The sequence below is a fragment of the Papio anubis genome, chromosome 4, assembly GCF_008728515.1.
Source record: "Papio anubis isolate 15944 chromosome 4, Panubis1.0, whole genome shotgun sequence".
NCBI classification, from domain to species: domain Eukaryota; kingdom Metazoa; phylum Chordata; class Mammalia; order Primates; family Cercopithecidae; genus Papio; species Papio anubis.
Window position 1 is genome coordinate 18,364,661 of NC_044979.1, and position 17,986 is coordinate 18,382,646.

At 47.7% G+C, this 17,986-nt stretch overlaps 1 long non-coding RNA gene across 5 annotated transcripts in view; it reads right to left on the reverse strand.

The window, feature by feature from the left end:
* Window positions 1-12,621: 12,621 nt before the first annotated feature.
* Window positions 12,622-17,986, reverse strand: part of LOC103883287 — a 30,709-nt gene continuing 25,344 nt past the window's right edge. For 3 of the 5 annotated variants that reach the window (XR_002521203.2, XR_002521205.2, XR_004183105.1), the window contains 2 exons: window positions 16,286-16,693; window positions 12,622-12,833 (listed from right to left, as the gene is read on the reverse strand). This is a non-coding gene — a long non-coding RNA (uncharacterized LOC103883287). Of the gene's footprint in view, window positions 12,834-16,285; window positions 16,731-17,986 lie in introns of all 5 variants that reach the window. The other 2 variants (XR_002521202.2, XR_002521204.2) reach the window with 1 other exon arrangement.

Here is a 17,986-nt window from a genome sequence, read left to right on the forward strand (position 1 = left end):
AGGAAGTGAGAACCAAGCAAGAGGGGTTTCCCCAATAAAACCATCAGATCTCGTGAGACTTATTCACTACCACGAAAGCAGTATGGGGGAAACTGCCTCCGATTCAATTATCTCCCACTAGGTCCCTTCCACAACACGTGGGAATTATTGGAGCTACAATTTAGGATGAGATTTGGGTGGGGACACAGCCAAACCATATCAGGGGACTTCCTAAAAGGCCATCGACCTTTCCAGCAACCCGCCCCCATCACCTACCGCCTGCCTCTAGAAAGGCAGGCCAGAGATTCATTAGGGGAAAGATGGTGCTTTCTCCCCGTTGTGGGGTTGGGGAGGGCTTGGCCTCCCTGCAGCTGAGAGATAAGGGCTTCATGAGACCCAATCACAAAGAGCAGGGGTGTACATCAGGAAGGGAGCCCAGAATTTCCCACCCTGGCTGGCTGTTACTAAGTGTCTGAGTCCCAAGTCTTGTTGCCACAGGTGGACAAAAGTTCCTGGAGGCTTGTGGAGCATTTCCTGCAAGTGAGATGGAGTCTCGTTTTGCGGAAGGCAGGATCGCAGGGCGACTAGAGCCTGCCCTTGGCATGGAGGCGACTGAGGGCAGAGGTGGGCCCAGATGGGTGGGGAGAGTGGAACTGAGCTTCCTCCTGGGCCCAGTGTGTGCCATGGGATGCAGCTGCCTCAGGGCTGTCAGGGTGGGGGTCCTGGAGCTGGGAGAGAGCCACCCAGACATGGTGCCACGCAGAGCCCTCAGGAGGCGCTCCAGAAATCCCGCCCAGCTTCCAAAAGGATGAGAGTGATGGGCTGAACTGGGATCCCCCTCCCCAATTCATATGTTGAAGTCTTAAGCCCCAGAACCTCAGAATGTGACTGTAGTTAGAGATAAGGTCTTTAAAGAGATAATTACATTTAAATAAGGTTTTAGGGTGGGTCCTAATCCAATAGGACTGATGTTCTTATAAGAAGAAATTTGTGCACAGACCAGTAGAGAGAAAAGGCAATATAAAGACAGGGAGAAGGTGGCCATCTACAACCAAGAAGGCAGGCCTCCGAAGATACCTTGATCTCAGGCTTCCAGCCTCCAGAATGGTGGGACTGTAAGTTTCTGTTGCTTAAGCTGCCGTGTCTGTGGTTCTTTTGTCATGGCAGCCCGAGCCGACCAACACTGTGAGCCAGCACTGACAGCCAGAAGGCGCTCGGCCAAGAACAGAAGCCTTTCCACCTCCACAGCTCCCTGCTCTTCCCCATCCCAGAGAAGTCAGCTGTGCTAGGGTTAGGGGATCACTTGGCATGGTGGTGGTGGTCATGGGGTCAGGAGTCAAAAGAACAGGCCATAGCTCCACCCACTGCTGAGGGTTGCACTGTCTTTCTACCCAGAACTGGAGCTCTCAGGAGGGCAGAGACTTTGAACTGGATATAAATTTGAAGTTGTGATCTACTTTTTTTTCTTTTCTTTTTCTTTTTCTTTTTTTTTTTTTTGAGATGGAGTCTTTTTTGGAGGCGGAGTCTTGCTCTGTCCCCTGGCTGGAGTGCAGTGGCGGATCTGCGGCTCACTGCAAGCTCCGCCTCCCGGAGTTCCGCCATTCTCCTGCCTCAGCCTCCTGAGTAGCTGGGACTACAGGTGCCACTTGGCAGCGTCGGCTAATTTTTGTATTTTTTTTTTAAGTAGAGGCGAGGTTTCACCGTGGTCGATCTCCTGACAGCAATGATCCGCCCGCCTCGGCCTCCCAAAGTGCTGGGATTACAGGCGTGAGCCACCGCGCCCGGCCTGAGATGGAGTCTTGCTTTGTCGCCCAGGCTAGAGTGCAGTGGCGCGATCTCGGCTCACTCCAACCTCTGCCTCACAGCTTCATGCAATTCCCCTGCCTCAACCTCCCAAGTAGCTGGGATTACAGGCTCATGCCACCACACCCAGCTAATTTTTTGTATTTATAGTAGAGACAGAGTTTCACCATGTTGGCTAGGCTGGTCTTGAACTCCTGACCTCAAGTGATCTGCCTGCCTGGGCCTCCCAAAGTGCTGGCATTACAGGTATGAGCCACCGTGCCCAGCCAAAGTTTCGATCTACTTTGAACTTTTTCAATGTGGAAACAATTCTCATAACTGAAAGTTAGTGTGAAAGTGATGGAATCTCCCTTAGTCAATGTCATCAAGGAGCAGGGCAGGCAACTCAGACAAATCCTGCCTGCGAGTAGAAGAGAAAGCTGTGTGCTCTGATTGTACCACACTGAGATGAGCCTGTTGATTAATCGTGGTGAACATGTATGTGCTATGTATGCACTGACTGCCATGCGTAGGTCACGCTTGCTGATGTTTAGTGGATCTGTGGCGGCGGTGGAGGGGCGAACAGCAGTGGGAGGGGGATTTGTATTTTTTTTCTTTTCTTTTTGTTGAGACAGAGTTTTGCTCTTGTTGCCCAGGCTGGGGCGCAATGGCGACATCTCAGCTGACTGCAACCTCCACCTCCTGGGTTCAAGTGATTCTCTTGCCTCAGCCTCCCAAGTAGCTGTGATTACAGGTGTGTGCCATCACACCTGGCTAATTTTTTGTATTTATAGTAGAGACAGGGTTTCACCATGTTGGCCAGGCTGGTCTTGAACTCCTGACCTCAAATGATCCACTGGCCTCAGCCTCCCAAAGTGCTGGGATTACAGGCGTGAGCCACCACGCCTGGCCTGTATTTACTTCATTGTATAGAATTTTGACCTAAGTTCTGTTTTGTCTATTTTTAAAAAATCCAGTTCAGGGCCCAGTGCGGTGGCTCACACCTATAATCCTAGCACTGTGGGAGGCTGAGGCGAGCGATCACGAGGTCAGGAGTTCGAGACCAGCCTGATCAACATGGTGAAACCCCTGTCTCTACTAAAAATACAAAAATTAGCCAGGCTTGGTGGCAGGCACCTGTAATCCCAGCTACTCGAGAGCCTGAGGCAGGAGAACCACTTGAACCCAGGAGGCAGAGGTTGCAGTGAGCCAAGCTCGCACCACTGCATTCCGGCCTAGGCAACAAGAACAAACTGTATCTCAAAAAAAATTTTAAAAAATCCAGTTCAGGCCAGATGCAGTGGCTCATGCCTATAATCCCAGCACTTTGGGAGGTGAAGGCAAGTGGATCACTTGAGCCAGGAGTTTGAGACCAGCCTGGGGAACATGGCAAAACCCTGTCTCTACAAAAAATACGAAAGTTAGCTGGGCATGATGGCGCACACCTGTGGTCCCAGCTACTTGGGAGGCTGAGGCTCTCCTGCCCGAGAGGTCGATGATACAGCGAGCCAAGATCATGCCACTGTACTCCAGCTTGGGTGATGGAGCAAGACCCTGTCTCAGTACAAAATAAAAATAAAAATCCAGTTCTTTAGGGCCACCCGCAATTCAGGTGACAGCCCTGTTTTCTCCCAACACTCCCTCATTTGCTACCTTCTGGATTTGGAGTGTGCCTGATCCGACTTTCCTCTTTCCCAGCCCTGACCTGGTGCCTTTTATACTATGCACATGCCTGGAAGAGACCCAGGCTTCTTCCTTCCCTTCCACCCTTGTATCTTTAGGGTTTCCATCATGCCCAGTGTGACAGCACCAGAACATAGAGCTCAGTGGTTAAGGGCGCAAAGTCTGAAGTCACTACCCGGGCTAATAGCTTTATGCTTCAGCTTCCTCATTGCTGAAAAGGAGATGATAGTTCTGACCTCATAACGTTGTTGTGAGGATTATAGGAGCCAACACACGGTGCCATATGTAACTGAGGGTGGACATGCCCGTGGCACTGAGGGTTGGGCCCAGCAGCCATGAGAGGGGGCTCTAGTGGTCACTAGGAGACAGACAATAGGTTATGTCAGAAGGACCACGCGGAATGGAAATCCACCCAGTCAATGAGATTGGAGAGTGATCTCCAGCAGCAACAACACAAAAGACATTCACTTTGCGTGAAATGTCACCTAGACCATGGGGAGGACTGGGAGTCAGTTACCTTGGTGCTCTCCAAGAAGCCACATGTCCTGGGAGTCACACCCTTGTGTGAATCTGGACTGGGCTGATGACCGGCTTTAGTCAGCAGTGTGGCAGCAGGAGCTCCTCCTTCAGAACACCTGTACTGACCACACAGGGGGAAACCCCTAGGCGGCCAGCTTCCCCGTTAGGCCCCTAGACGAGCAGCTGAAGAAAATCCAGAGGAAATTTTTATTTTTATTTTTTATTTAATTTAATTTATTTATTTTTGAGATGGAGTCTCGCTCTGTCAGTCGCCCAGGTTGGAGTGCAGTGGAGCGATCTTGGCTCACTGCAACCTCTGCCTCCTGGGTTCAAGCGATTCTCCTGCCTCAGCCTCCCAAACAGCTGGGACCACAGGTGCACATCACCACACCTGGCTAAGTTTTGTATTTTTTTTTTTTTTGAGACGGAGTCTGGCTCTGTTGCCCAAGCTGGAGTGCAGTGGCTGCATCTCGGCTCACTGCAAGCTCTGCCTCCCGGGTTCACACCATTCTCCTGCCTCAGCCTCCCGAGTAGCTGGGACTACAGGCGCCCGCTACCTCACCGGCTAGTTTTTTTTTTTTTGTATTTTTAGTAGAGACAGGGTTTCACCGTGTTAGCCAGGATGGTCTCGATCTCCTGACCTCGTGATCCGCCCATCTCGGCCTCCCAAAGTGCTGGGATTACAGGCTTGAGCCACCGCGCCCGGCCAAGTTTTGTATTTTTAGTAGAGCCGGGGTTTCACCACGTTAACCAGGATGGTCTCGATCTCCTGACCTCATGATCTGCCTGCCTCGGCCTCTCAAAGTACTGGGATTACAGGCATAAGCCACCGTTCCCGGCCGGAATTATTATTTTTTTTAAATGGCAGTCCCCCTCCTGCACCCCTGTTTAAGTTAGGATGGGGTCCCATTCTGCCTTCACAGTACTGGGACCCCCGCATTGTCTGGAAAGGAGTCTGGCTAGCCTGCTAGAGAAAAGCGCTGGAAAAGCCCATCCAGCATTTCAGCTTCCCTCCAGCTGAGCCAGGCCCCAGATGAATGCCCGCCCATGGGTGAACACCAGCAGGGCCAGCAGAAAATGACCCAGTGGAGCCCAGAGCTGGGAACGAAACGGCTGTTGTAAGCCACTTCATTCTGGGGTGGTTTGCGACATAGCAGTAGGTAACTGGGACAAGGACCAAGTGCTGTTTTTGCTGCTTTGTTTGCTTAAGAGATCCCTGGAGTTCTTGTAGCCTGGGTATAGCAGGAGAAGAAGGGGAGCCTCCCCGAGCAGGACCCCCTGGTTATTTGCATGAACTCCAGATCTCCTGGCATCACTGTAATTCCCTAGCAGTTGACCTTGGTTTCTGTGTGGGAGGAAGGAGGCAGCTGGATGGAGGGGGAAGAGATGAGAATGTAGAGGAGACCCACCTGTGTTCAAAGCCATCTCTGCCACGCCCCGGTTGTATGACTGTGGGCAAGCTATTAAATTTCTATGAGCTTCATTCCTCATCTGTAAAATGGATCTCCTTACAGAATTGTTGCAAGGATGACAAGACGTTACATGTAAAGCAGAACAATACCTTAACATAATAGGTTTCCAAAACATGATAGCTGTTATGATTTTACCTCCTGAGAGCTGGGGGCAAAGGGGGCCCTAAGACTGGTGGGTCAGGCCCTGTGGGACCCAGAAATGTTCTGTTGCAGGGATCAATAGCGTCATCTCCTCGTTAGGAAAAGAGTTACCCCCAGCACCCAATATTTGCCAGTTCCTACCCCAAACACGGCTGGGCTCATGTCTTAGATAAGGTGTCTCATTGCCCCATTAGGCCGCCGGCTGTCCTGGAGCCAGTGTGTTCAGAGGGTCCCTGGGTTCAAGTCTAGGAGGATCATCCACATGCCATCTGATCCCACCGAACATGAACTGATCCGATGCCTGAACTGATTACACTGAGTGTGAGACCCAGCCCGGCCAGCTCCCCAATCCAACCTACAGACCAATCACTGAAACCTGATATTTCAAGGAATCCTGAAGGGGTCATTTTTAGAGATTGCTATCCTCCTTGATGAAGTTGGAATGGGGTCTAGCTGCAGAGGATAGAAAACTCCCCAAATACCAATGGCTTTAACAGTAGTTTCTTTATTTCTCATGTAAAAGAAATCCAGAGCTGGCTCCATATGTTATAGGGACCTCGGCTCCTTTCGTTCCATCCTGCTGTCCTCAGCCTTACAAATACTTACTTCATAGTCCATAAGGGCTGCCAGAGACCCCAACATCACATCTCTGTTTGTTAACAGAAGAAACAGGAGAGCATGAAAGGGTGACCACTTCCTTGCAAGGAGCTTTCCAGCCAGTAAAATGTAAGCAGAAGTATGAGGAACACTCATACTTAATCACAAGCCTAATGACAAAGCTATACCTGGCTGCAAGAGGGATTGAGAAATTAAGTCCTAAGTAATAAAATCAAAGTTCTATGGGTGACAAAGAAGTTCTGAAGCTAGACAGTGGTGGTGGTTGCACAACCTTGTGAATATGCGAAACGCTGAATGCTTTAAATGGGTTAAAATAGTGAATTTTGTTATGTGTGAATTTTACCACGATAAAAAAAATCAGAGTTCTGTTAAAATGGAATAGGATGCAAATGAATATTGGAGTAGACACCCAGTGGTCTTGCTATGCCTGGTTTTTTAAATTGCAACCATTTAATAGTATCAGGTATCTCAGGATCATGTGCACACCTTGTAGTCAGGGACCGGGGTCTGTGACTCGGAAGCTGGGGAGGGTTGCTGGCTAGCAACGTTCATCATTAGGATTTAGCAAAGAAGCTTCCTGAAAGCGAGGGATACCTGTATTGGCAACTGGAGGCGCGTGGAATTACATCCCATGATCTGAAGCAGTGTAGTTAAAAGTGGGCTTTAGGATAAATAAGTATCCTTCCTTCCTTCCTTCTTTCCTTCCTTCCTTCCTTCCTTCCTTCCTTCCTTCCTTCCTTCCTTCCTTCCTTCCTTCCTTCCTCCCTCCCTTCCTCCCTTCCTCCCTCCCTCCCTTCCTCCCTTACTCCCTCCCTCCTTTCTTTTCTTTTCTTTCTCTCTTTTTCTTTCTTTTTTCTTTCTTTCTTTGTTTCTTTCTATTTCTTTTTTCTCTTTTTCCCCTTCCTTCCTTCCTTCCTTCCTTCCTTCCTTCCTTCCTTCCTTCCTTCCTTCCTTCCTTCCTTCCTTCCCTCCCTCCCTCCCTCCCTCCCTCCCTCCCTCCCTCCCTCCTTCCTTCCTCTCTCTCTCTCTCTCTCTCTCTCTCTCTCTTTCCTTCTTCTTACTTATTTTTGAGACAGGGTCTTACTCTGTCACCCAGACTGGAGTGCAGTGGTGTGAACATGACTCACTGCAGCGTCAACCTGCTGGGCTCAAGCAAACCTCCCACTTCAGCCCCACAAGTATCTGGGACTACAGGTATGCACCACCCTGCTCGGCTAATTTTTTAAAATATAGACACAGGGTCTCGCTATATGGCCTCAGCTGGTTTCGTTTGCTTGTTTGTTTTTAGAGATGGGGTCTTGCACTGTGCCCAGGCTGGAGTGTAGTGGTGCAACCGTAGATGGCAGCTCACTGCATCCTTGAACTTCTGGGCTTGCATGATCATCCCACCTCAGTCTCCCAAGTAGCTGGAACTACAGCTGTGCGACTCCATACCTGGCTAATTTATTTTATTTGTAGAGATGGGGTCTTGCTATGTTGGCCAGGTTGGTTTCAAACTCCTGGCTTCAAGCGATCCTCCTGCCTCAGCCTCCCAAAATGCTGGGATTATAGGTGTGAGCCACCATACCAGGCCCAAACAAGTATTATTATTATTATTATTATTATTATTATTTTTGAGACAGAGTCTCTCTCTCTTGCCCAGGCTGGAGTGCAGTGGTGCGATCTTGGCTCACTGCAACCTCCATCTCCTGGGTTGAAGTGATTCTCCTGCCTCAGCCTCCTGAGTAGCTGGGATTACAGGCTTGTGCCATCATGCCTGGCTAATTTTTGTATTTTTAGTAGAGACGAAGTTTCACCATGTTGGCCAGGCTGGTCTTGAACTCCTGACCTCAGGTGATCCGCCCACCTTGGCCTCCCAAAGTGCTGGGATTACAGGCATAAGCCACCGCTCCCAGCCCCAACCAAATATTCTTATGTGGTGTATAAATCTGTGTGGGCTGCCCTAACAAAATGTACAGACCTGGTGGCTTAAACAGCAGAAATTTCTCACAGTTTTGGAGGCTGGAAATCCAAGATCAAGATGCCAGTCAATTCAGTTTGTGGTTTGTTCTCTTCCTGGCTTACAGACAGCTGCCTTCTTGCTGTGTCCCCACATGGCACAGAGAGCGAGAGAGAGAGAGAGAGGAGTGGGGAGAGTCAGCCCTCTCTGGTGTCTCTTCTTATGAGGACACTAATCCTATCAGATCTGGGTCCCATTATTCTGACCTCATCTAACCTTTGTTAGCTCCTTTAGGTCCTATCTCCAAATACAGTCACATCGGGGGTTAGGGCTTTGATACGGTTTGGATCTATGTCCACCCTCAAATATACTGTCGAAGTATAATCCTCAATGTTGGAGGCAGGGCCTGAGGGAGGTGATTGGATCATGGGGGTGGTTTCTCATGAATGGTTTAGCACCATCTCCCTTGGTGCTGTCGTCGGGATAGTGAGTTCTCATGAGTATCCCCCTCTCTTTCTTCCTCCTGCTCCGGCCATGTGAAATGCTGGTTTCCTCTTTGACTTCCGCCATGATTGGAAGCTTCCTGAGGCCTCCCCAGAAGCGGAAGTTGTCATGCTTGTATACCCTGGGGAACTGCGAGCCAGTTAAACCTCTTTTCTTTATAAATTACCTAGTCTCAGGTATTTCTCTATAGCAGTGCAAGAACAGACAATACAGGCTTCAGCATATGAATTTTGGGGGAACACAAGTGAGTCTATATAACATTTGGTCAGGATAGAGTCATGACTTAATGATGCAGAGAAAAATGAATGTATAACCCCCTAGCCAGTGTTCTAGAGGCAGTCATAGAGCTTTATTATCCACCTCCCATTCAATGACCATTTTCTCCCATTGTTTTCCTGAATAGTCCAGGCCGGGCCAAGTGTTTGCTTCTGAACTTGATCTGATAGCTCTTTGTAACCTACAGCCCACATTCAGGATTTCCCTGTTTCTGAAAACACCAGGGAAAGCTTTTGTCCAGATGGCCTGCATTTTCACTCCACCCCCAAAATAAAGGGGATGGTCTCCTGCCTTCCATGAAATGTCACCTAGGAAAGAAAGCGGGGAGGATATTGCAGAGACCAAAGCAGGGAGCATGACTAAAAAGTGACTTGGCCACCTCTCCTGCCTCAACTGTCCCCAGAGGACTGAGTCTGGCCCATTTGTCCAGGGCAGGGAACAGGACGGGAGAGATGGGGAAGCGAGAGGGTTAAGTCTGTCCAAGCCTTTCAATGTGATGAGACAAGTGTGGAGTGTCTGCCAAGAACAGGTCAGGTTCAAAACAGGAAACCCGAGGGTAATGATGGACACTTCTCTGTCGATTTTACATGGATCTCTAGGGAAAGTACTGGAACTGATCTCATTCTATATACATATATATATATTTTACAACTCAGATTGAAGAGGAAGTGCACAATGAGCTCTGCAGCTTTGCCAGTGATGCTAATCTCTTTCAGGTGCTGAAACACTAAGGTAATGGGGAAACACTGTAGGAAGCTCCGACTGCCCTTACTAGGAGGCCAGGAGACTGGCCCTTGCAGGGGCACGAGTGAAGTGGGGTACCCGAGGGCAGAGCCAGGCTCTGCTGCCCTTATTCTCACAAGCTGCAGCAAATGTACTCCCTGATTTCCTGCAGCTCCCAGTGTTGGTGTGGGCAGCAGGGGAGAGGTGGGATGGAGTGTTGGGGGCCCTGACCCTCTTGGGAGCCCCTGTAGCAGCCCTGCCTCCTTCCTGACCTGCGCACAGAAGCTGGGCTTTCCTGGATACTCCTGGGTTTCCCTCCTTGTGCACTGCTTGGCTGTGTGGGTACCTCCGTTTGTTCTCCACTGTTCTTGCCCAGTTCCTCCTACCTGCTGTGAGAACTGATGACCTTCCTCAGCCTCCAACTTCAACCCTCCTCTCTGCTTGACTGGAGCTTGGTGAGACCTTAACCTGTTCCACTCCTAGATACTGCACCCTCAGGCATCGTGTGCTTTCTCCCACTCCTTCCAATTAACATGGCCCATGGGACAGCCCCTTGTCCCTTCTGCCCAACCTCACTCTACTCCAACAAGCATTTGCTAGAAGAGAGAAGCCCCACCTCCAAGTCTTTTCCTAGAACCTGCCAGGTGTTCTCCATCTCACCTTCCCTGATTCTCTGATACCTGCTGGGATCTTAGCCTCAGCGTCAGGTATTTTCTTCAGCTTAGTCGGCTACAATTTCAGATATATTTATTTGGTTTGTTTGATTTCACCTTGGGACTTTTTTTCCCACCTGCAAATGGTTCTGATCCTTGCTTTCAGGCACCACAACCAAGGATAACAAATGTTCTCGTGGCACCAGGGAACCTTCCAGCCAGGACTGCTCTCCACAGACTGAGAGGTTAGGTTAGAGAATTTGTAGGAAAGAGAAAGGCTTCTAAGGGGGAGAGATTTAGCTTTGTTCTACTGCATATATTAGTTATTATATATTAAACTATTCATGTGCTATCACTTAACATACACTAATTTATATATACACACACACACAAGGCTATAGCCGGCCAGGTGCGGTAGCTCATGCCTGTAGTCCCAGCACTTTGGGAGGCCGAGGCAGGCGGATCACCTGAGGTCAGGAGTTCAAAACCAGCCTGGCCAACATGGAGAAACCCTGTCTCTACTAAAAATACAAAAGGTAGCCAGGCATAGTGGCGCATGCCTGTAATCCCAGCTACTCAGGAAGCTGAGGCAGGAGAATCGCTTGAACCCAGGAGGCAGAGGTTGCAATGAGCCAAGATCACGCCACTGTACTCTAGCCTGAGTGACAGAGTGAGACTTCGTCTCCAAAAAACAAACAAACAAACAAAAAATGCTATAATTTCAGTTGATGGGAGGGCAAGCAATGAAAGAATCGATTCAGGCAGGCATCCTCAGTGAGTAGCAAGACCATAGGTGAAAAGTAGCTGAGACAGAGAGTATCTGCATGGTGCCAAAATATCGCCCTGCAAAACTACTTGCTAATTCACAGAGGAATATAGTTACTTTACGAAATAAAAATCGACAATCAAGTGACCAAATTTAACATCATTAATAGAGGGTCTACAAGACATGGAATTCTCGATGTCATGCAATGTGAAATGTTCCTGCCCCAAATGTTGACCTTAATCTTTTCCTTTTTTTTTTTTTTTTTTTGAGATAGAGTCTCACTCTGTCGCCTAGGCTGGAGTGCAGGGGTACAATCTCGGCTCACTGCAGCCTCCACCTCCCGGGCTCAAGGGATTCTCCTGCCTCAGCCTCCCGAGTAGCTGGGACTACAGGCGTCTGCCACACACCTGGCTAATTTTGTATTTTTAGTAGAGATGGAGTTTCACCATGCTGACCAGGCAGGTCTCGAACTCCTGGCCTCAAGCGATCTGTCTGCCACGGCCTCCCAAAGTGCTGATATTACAGGTGTGAGCCACTGCGCCCCGCCTGATCACTTTAATTTTTCAACCAATGATCTTGGAGGGAAATAAGCCCTGATGCCCCAAGACATCTGTATTAGTCAATCATTTCTTCAGAGAAACAGAACTAATGGGATGTATGTATATAGAGGGAAAGAGATTTATTTTAAGGAATTGGTTCATGTGATTATGGAGGCTGAGAAGTCCCAAGATCTGCAGTTGGCAAGTTGGAGACCCAGAAGAGCCAATGGTGTAGTTCCAGTCTGACTCAGGCAGGAGGAATTCACTCTGACTCTCAGGAGGATCAGCCCTTTTGTCCTATTCAGGCCATCAACTGACCGGTTGAGGCTCCCCCATCATTAGGGAGGGCGTCTGCTTTAATCAGTCTACAGATGTAAATGTCATTGTCACCCAGAAACACCCTCACAGACATATCCTGAATAATGTTTGACATTAACTTTAATTAAATTAATGTTGACACATAAAATTAACCATCACTGCATCCTGTGTGTGTAACAGTGTTTTTTCTTTTTACTTTTTAAATGTGGTTATTATAAAGTTTTTCTTTGTCTTAATTTTTTTTTTTGTTTCTATAGGTTATTGGAGAACAGATGGTGTTTGGTTACATAAGTCCTGTAGTGGTGATTTGTGAGATTTTGATGCACATATAACCCAAGCAGTATACAATGCACCCAATTTGTAGTCTTTTATCCTTCACCCCCTTCACACCCTACTCTTTCCCTGAGTCCCCCAAATCCATTGTGTCATTCTTATGCCTTTGCATCCTCATAGCTTAGCTCCCACTTATGAGTGAGAAAATACAATGTTTGATTTTCCATTCCTGAGTTATATCACTTAGAATAATAGTCTCCAATCTCATCCAGCTTGCTGTAAATGCCATTAATTCATTCCTTTTACTGGCTGAGTAGTATTCCATTGTATAGATATACCACAGTTTCTTTATCTACTCATTGATTAATGGGCATTTGGGTTAGTTCCACATTTTTGCAATTGCAAATTGTGCTGCTATAAACATGCATGTGAAAGTATCTTTTTCGTATAATGACTTCTTTTTCTCTGGGTAGATACCCAGTAGTGGGACTGCTGGATCAAATGGTAATCCTACTTTTAGTTCTTTAAGGAATCTCCTGTGTGTAACAAACTGAGTTCTCTTCTATGCATCTTGAATGGTTCTAGTATAACTAGTCATTCAGTCTTTCTATATTCTGTAGTTCACATGAGGGACCCCTGCTCAGAAATCTGTTTAGAGGAAATAAAAAGATAGAAGGATAAGTTAAATGGCACTACAAGAAAACAATCAGAAAAATCCAGAATGTGGAATATTTTTCAAAACCACTAACATAGTTTCTTTTAAAAGTCAATGTAAATATATATATATATATATACAAATTCTATATATATATTTTTTAAAATAAACTTTTATAAAATAGAGACAGGGTCTCACAATGTTACCCAGGCTGGTCTCGAACTCTTGGGCTCAAGTGGTACCTCCACCTTGGCCTCCCAAAGTGCTGGGTTTACAGGCATGAGCCACTGTGCCCAGTCACTTATGTAACTTCTTTGGGCCATACTTTCCTCATCTGTAAAATGGACATAATATCATCTACCTTGCAGAGCTACTGAGAAGATGAAAGATACTGAATATAAAGCTCTTGGTACAACGCCTAGACACAACGGATGGTAGCTACTTTACTGTTTTACTACAATTACTTGTGCTAGTTTTTGGGAAACCAATAAAGGTGACCGAAATGCAGTGTAAGGGAAATACAGGTAAATATGAAAGGACTCTGCCTTACTCCAGGATATGGAGTACTAGATAAAAGCACAGGAGCAGAGAGTTCAGAAAACCAAAACAAAACCCATAAGCCGTAAAAAATATTGATAAATTTGACTATGTAAAAAATAGAAATTGGGGCCGGCGCGGTGGCTCACACCTGTAATCCCAGCACTTTGGGAGGCCGAGGCAGGCAGATCACGAGGTCAGGAGATTGAGACCATCCTGGCTAACATGGTGAAACCCCGTCTCTACTAAAAATACAAAAAAATTAGCCAGGCATGGTGGCGGGCCCCAGTAGTCCCAGCTACTCAGGAGGCTGAGGTGGGAAAATGATGTGAACCCGGGAGGCGGAGCTTGCAGTGAGCAGAGATCGCACCACTGCTCTCCAGCCTGGGTGACAGAGCAAGACTCCGTCTCAAATAAGAAAAAGAAAAATAGAAATTGGGCCGGGTGGTTCATGCCTATAATGCCAGCACTTTGGGAGGCCAAGGTGGGCAGATCACCTGAGGTTGGGAGTTCGAAACCAGCCTGACCAACATAGAGAAACCCCATCTCTACTAAAAATATAAAATTAGCTGTGCTGGCACATTGCCTGTAATCGACAGGCTGAGACAGGAAATGAAGGAATCCCGGAGGGGCTGCAGTGGAGCTCAGATCACATTAAGACGCGCCTGGGCGGGGTCAGTTAGAACAAGACTCTCTCAAAAAAAGAAAAAAAGAAATTCTGCAAGGCAAAAATCACTATAAACAAAGAACAAACTGGGAGGAATATTTTCTTTTTCTTTCTTTCTTTCTTTTTTTTTTTTTTTTTTGAGATGGAGTCTCACTCTGTTGCCCAGGCTGGAGTGCAGTGCGTGATCTGGGCTCACTGCAACCTCTGCCTCCTGGGTCCAAGCGATTCTCCTTCCTCGGCCTCCCATGTAGCTGGGATTACAGGCATGCACCACCATGCCCAGCTAATTTTTCTATTTTTAGTAGAGATGGGGTTTCACCATATTGGTCAGGCTGGTCTTGAACTCCTGACCTCATGATTGACCTGCCATAATTCGCCTGTAGCGCTGGGATTACAGGTGTGAGCCACCGCGCCCGGCCGAATATTTTCAATTTATATCAAGCAGAGCTCATGTCCTTACTGAGGAAAGACATCCATACATTAGGAGAATGACCTGCAAAAAGCCTAGGGAGGCCGGGCTGGGGGGTTCACGCCTGAAATCGCAGCCCTGCGAGAAGCCGAGGTGGGCAGATGGCTTGAGCCCAGGAGTTCAAGACAGCCTGGGCAACATGGTGAAACCTTATCTCTAGAAAAATACAACAATTATCTGGGCGTGGTGGCATGTACCTATAGTCCCAGCTACTTGGGAGGCTGAGATGGGAGGATTACTTAAGCCTGGCAGATTGAGGCTGCAGTGAGCCGTGATTGCGCCACTGCACTCCAGCCTGGGCGACAGAGCAAGTCCCTGTCTTGAAACAAAATAAGCCTACAAAAAGGGAGCCCAGAGAACATAAATTCCATGGTTTCTCCAGGCCCTTCCAGAGGCACCCATCGGGATACAAGGCAGTGGGACAGATAGTTCTTTAGGCTTCATCATGTCCCAGCTGAAATACCTCTCTACAGCCTCCATATCCCTCTTCTCTGGATTTTATACTAAGTCCTCTTCAGACACATATTAGGAACCAATAAATATCTGTTGAGTGATTTCACATGTTAGAGTGCACTTGTTTCCTAGGGCTGCCATTACCCAAGTACCGCAGGCTGGTTGGCTTAAAACAATGGAAAATTCTCTCTCACCGTTCTGGAGGCTAGAAGTTGGAAATCAAAGTGTCAGGAGAGCTATGCTCCCCGTGAAGGCTCTAAGCGGGGGGGCCTTCCTTGCCCCTTCCTAGCCTCTGGTGGCCCAGGCATCCTCGTCTACGGCAGCATGGCCCTACCCTCTGCCTCCCTCTTCACACACTCATATTCCCTGTGTCTTTGCATCTCTCTGTGATATCTCCTCATCATATAAGGACACCAATGGTTAGATTTAGGGTCCACCTAAATTTACATCCATAATGATTGCATCTCAAGATCCTTAACTAATGACATCTGCAAAGACTTTTAAAAATAAGACCAGGCCAGGCACGGTCGCTCACACCTGTAATCCCAGCACTTTGGGAGGCCGACGTGGGCAGATCACAAGGTCAAGAGATAGACTATCCTGGCCAACATGGTGAAACCCCGTCTCCACTAATAATACAAAAATTAGCTGGGCGTGGTGGCACACACCTGTAGTCCCCGCTACTTGGGAGGCTGAGGTTGCAGTGAGCTGAGATTATGCCACTGCACTCTAGCCTGGTGATAGAGTAAGACTGTCTCAAAAAAATAAAAAAATATCATATTCTAAAGTTCTGGGTGGATGTGAATGTATTTTGTGGGCAGGGGGTGAACACTACTCAACCTGCTACACAGAGCTTTTTCAGTTGCAAATGACAGGAAACCTCATTTAAGGAGCTTAAATGAATGATTATTTGGCTCAAGCCTGTAATCCCAGTACTTTGGGAGGCCGAGACAGGCGGATCACGAGGTCAGCAGATCGAGACCATCCTGGCTAACACGGTGAAACCCCGTCTCTACTACAAAATACAAAAAAACTAGCCGGGCGAGGTGGCGGGCGCCTGTAGTCCCAGCTACTCGGGAGGCTGAGGCAGGAGAATGGCGTGAACCCGGGAGGCGGAGCTTGCAGTGAGCTGAGATCCGGCTACTGCACTCCAGCCTGGGTGACAGAGCGAGACTCCATCTCAAAAAAAAAAAAAAAAAAAAGATTATTGGCAATCCTAGCAAAATATATCTAGTATGTTACCCTGAACAATATCAGGCTTTGATGAGGTTACAAGTCCCTCTCTAAACTAATCGCTGCAGCCAGGCCAGAGGCTGTACCTGAGCTGTTGAGCCAGTGGTAGATTCAGTTCCACGGAAAGCACACAGACTGAGGAGGTTGTCTGCAGATACCATTACCAGGAGAAGGGGGAGCTGGTGCTAGGTGGTAGAAAATGTAGTCATCCGCTAGCATGGACTTCCTCCACAGTCAGTCAGCTCTTGGGCAGCAGTGACTCTTCTCATATCTGTATTCCAGGGACTTGAAGAACAGCAGGCCTTCAAATAAATATTTCCTGAGTTGTTTTTGAATTTTTAACATCATTCAGTCTCCAAGGGCTTCATTCACAGTAAATCTGCGATCCAGCGTCTGATCCAGGGCGAGCCTTCCCCACAGAGGCACTGTCCTTTGTAAGGCCCTTCTAGGTAGACCGGCTGGCCATCTGTTGTGTAACCATTCATTCTTCAAAACTTCCATAAAAGAGAAGCAAGAAAGGAGGGTTTGGATCTTGTTAGGGTCAAAGAAGGGCAGGAGAGAAATACAAGTGGTAGATGAAACTGAGCATCAAAGAAATACATCCCCACTTTCCCCTTGGTTCTAACACGCACACACAAATCTCATTATCTGCAGGGTTGGAGTATTGTTACCCTCACATACCCTGGAGCCCTGGTGGAGAATACAGGATTCTGGGTTTAGGCATGTGTCATTCAGTGGTTTAGGCCTGAAATATTGTGCCTTAAACACCCACAGAGGGGCCTTATATCCCAAACACCAGAAGAGCCAATGCCCAGAGGGTGAAATCAGACAGCCCTTAAGCTAGATGAAGCTGGAATTGGTAACCACACTGTGGAGTTTAATTTGCTGACCTAGATGTAGTTTGCAGCCCACAAAATCTCATACCACAGCAAAGCTTTTTCTTGTGCTGAGACAGCTGGCTGAGCGTGATGTTGCAATGACTCAGTTCTCAGTAAAGGGTCTGAAGAAATTAGGGGCAGGGCTACAGCCCCAAGACCACAGCCCCAAGAGACCTTCCTGTTTATTCCATGGGTGAGAGAAGGGGAACCTTCTGTTTGTGGGCATTGGTATTTCATCAGAAGAGACAAGGCTGGGCTCTGGGTTTGAGCTGTGTGTACACAGTCAACACATGACAGTCAGACAATTATACTCAGAGTGAGAATTCATACCTGGCCACACAGGCCAAAAGCATCTCTAAAAGCTGTTCTTAGGCTGGGCGTGGTGGCTCACACCTGTAATCACAGCACTTTGGGAGGCCAAGACGGGTGGATCATGAGGTCAGGAGTTCGAGACCAGCCTGGCCAACATGGTGAAACCCTGTCTCTACTAAAAATACAAAAATTAGCTGGGCGTGGTGGTGCACGCTTGATGTCCCAGCTACTCAGGAGGCAGAGGTTGCAGTGAGCCGAGATCATACCACTGCACTCCAGCCTGAGCGAAAGAGCAAGACTCCATCTCAATAAATAAATAAATAAATAAAAGCTGTTCTTAAAACTATGTGAATCAAATCATATTTTTTCCTTGACTTCCATTTTAAAATTGGACATAGGTTTATATGAGGAGAAATTCAAGAAAACCAGAGTTGAAAACTCTGGGGACTAGGAGGACTTCCCATTAAACGTAGCCAACTGAGCATGTGCATACTCCTGGGCCTCCTCCCAAAACCCACTAAAATGTGAGTCAAGAGACTTTTTTTAAAAAAGCATAGGTCCATAAGAGAGGTAAGAGCAGAGAGAGGCATCAAAAAA